At 38.9% G+C, this 2,500-nt stretch overlaps 1 protein-coding gene across 2 annotated transcripts in view; it reads left to right on the forward strand.

Annotated features, from left to right (window-relative positions):
- Positions 1–2,500, forward strand: part of LOC137983704 (fibroblast growth factor receptor 2-like) — a 48,563-nt gene that overhangs the window by 7,023 nt on the left and 39,040 nt on the right. The window lies entirely within an intron of this gene.

Below are 2,500 nucleotides of genomic sequence, written 5' to 3' on the forward strand. Positions count from 1 at the left end.
GTTGGCTAAGACATATTCTCTACCAGAATGACCACTTTTCTCGTGGAAATGGTATACGATAAGGCGAGCAAGGTGAGAATCCTCTCGGGAAAATGGAGAAGGCCTTACACTAGGATTGGATCTAACTTCACAAGGACACTTAATTTCTTGGCAGGTCTACCCTTTCCTAAGGCTTCCATTTATTCAGCAAATTAAATATTCTGATTGAACTTGATGATCTCGTTCTCTGCATTAACTCTCCTTCTGCATTAACTCTCCTTCAGTTCACAGTTTTGCTTTAACGAGCATTTGCTTGAGTGATTTACCCGCCTTGCATGGTATTAAAGGAGTTTTCTTAAATATGTTTGCCAGCAATGGCTGGTTTTAAATAAAACTGCAGTTGCGTGTCAGTATTGCTTGAAGATTTGACACTGCTGGGTTATATCTTCTGACATATGATAGAATTTAGGTCATAAGCGACCTGCTTTCGTTGCGACCACTTTTTCGAATTCCCTGGGTGGTCGCTTACAAAAGCTTTGACTGTGCTCATATTTAAGGGACGCCTGACCATTCTTCACTTTAGGAGACATTAACCATAGATTATAAGGTGCGTTCGTGGCGAGAACATCACTAAACGAGCCGAAATGCTATGAAGACGATGCATTTATGTCGTCCATTGAGAGTATTAATATGCGAGGCTTGTGACATAATGTGGCTAAAAGTTAAAAGTTGATGACGTCACAAAATTGTTGAAATAGGCTTTTTATTCACGATAGCCGCCATGTTGGTTTTCAAATTGTCATGCAAATTAGCCATGTGTGTGGGGTGTGGGGGGCAAACATTGGAAAAAAGGTAAATTGTGGAAAATCGGCTCGTCGAAATATTAAAATAGCATTGCTAAAAGTGCGTTTTAGTATTTAGAATTAAGTACCTTTTATAATAATTTTATATCTTTTGATTGCTTTTGACAGTTTGACTTTCTACTTCGTTATCTGCTCATTTTTCACTAAAAAATCATCGAAGTAACTTGTGTAGTAATTCTATTTTACTGCTTAGGTGATAAACATTCAATGTACGTGAAACAAATCATCTGTGTGGCTAAAATTTTCGTTATAACCTCTTGAACTTGTGTTGTTTGCCCCCTCAGAAGTGTGTAGCTAATTTGCATGATAATAGCAAATCCAACATGGCGGCCATCCTGAATAAGGTCTATTGTCTGAAAGACTATTACTAAATGACATCAGATCGAGACCAATACACGATCCACGCGAGGTTGTCCCTTCAAACAACAAAACAATCCTCGGGGCGGCTGTTTTGGTGTCCCATACAGAGAAAAATCTCGATTCACTTTGCAAAGACCACAGATAATCACCCAATCTGAACAAAATCAGGACGCGTTCTTCTTCGTCGAACGCAAAAAAACAGACAGTATTCGGAGACAGTATCAATCTTAGAAATCCTGGACACTTCATCAACTTGTGTGTGTGGAGATGCGCTTAATGTTGATCACGCTATGGTTAGCAGACGTGGTGGTTTTATCGTTCAGCGTCAAAACGAGCTCAGAGATGTTGAAGCTGAGCTGTCATTATGTGGAAGTAGAACTTGTTCTATAAGAGATCACGGGAGAAGTATTCAACAGAGGGGCCAGGAAAGCCCCCGATCATGATGTTCGCTTTGACATCCACTCCCGCGGCTTCGGGGGAAGGCAAAGATCTGCATTTTTGATGTTCGGATTTGTCACCCAAATGCAGAATCTTATGAGGACCTCACTCCAAATCACCATCATCGCAGTGCTTTGATGGAACTCCTATCTCTCTTCCTTCTTTTATGACCTCATAATGCTCATAATGAATCTGCTCAACTGAGAGAAGAAAATTGCGGTTTCCAATTTTAAAAGTTAATACACTTGGATGATTCTAGTGTTTAAACCTTCCATAAATGGGGTTTGATTTCACGTTTTAGTGCAGTTTTTCAGCGGTGACCTATAGTTGGTTTCAGCATAACGTTTCTTTCATGGTTGACTTTCTTGCAAAAATCAAAAATGAAAAGAGTATCTGGGCCTAGAATTTAAATGCTTGAAAACCCGTGCAAGTTTGCATAAAAGCTAGCAATTAGCACTGTTTTAGTTGTTAGAGATTGACGGTTGCAGCTGGGATTGACTTTCATTCTCTTCGCGGGATTTTTTTACAAGACTGAATATTTCCAGCTTGCTAAGGATGGAAATTGACCTGGAAAAAAGAATTGTTACGATTATTTGTGAAAAATGTTTTGGTTGTTCATCGCGGTAAAGAACAATAATATGTAAATACTATTGTTTTTATTACAACGGTGTCACGATTATAGATATTCTCTTCGCACATGATCATGATAGACAAAAAATATACATATTGATACTTTTTTGCTATTAGGTTCCTCTCATTCATGTACAGTTTACCTAAATGCGTTGCACGTCTTAACATCTTGTATTCGACGAGGAAACATGGCACTGCGTATGACAGGTCGATCATTAATTTACCGAAGG

The sequence above is a fragment of the Montipora foliosa genome, chromosome 13 (genome assembly GCF_036669935.1).
Source record: "Montipora foliosa isolate CH-2021 chromosome 13, ASM3666993v2, whole genome shotgun sequence".
In the NCBI taxonomy this organism is placed as follows: Eukaryota; Metazoa; Cnidaria; class Anthozoa; order Scleractinia; family Acroporidae; genus Montipora; species Montipora foliosa.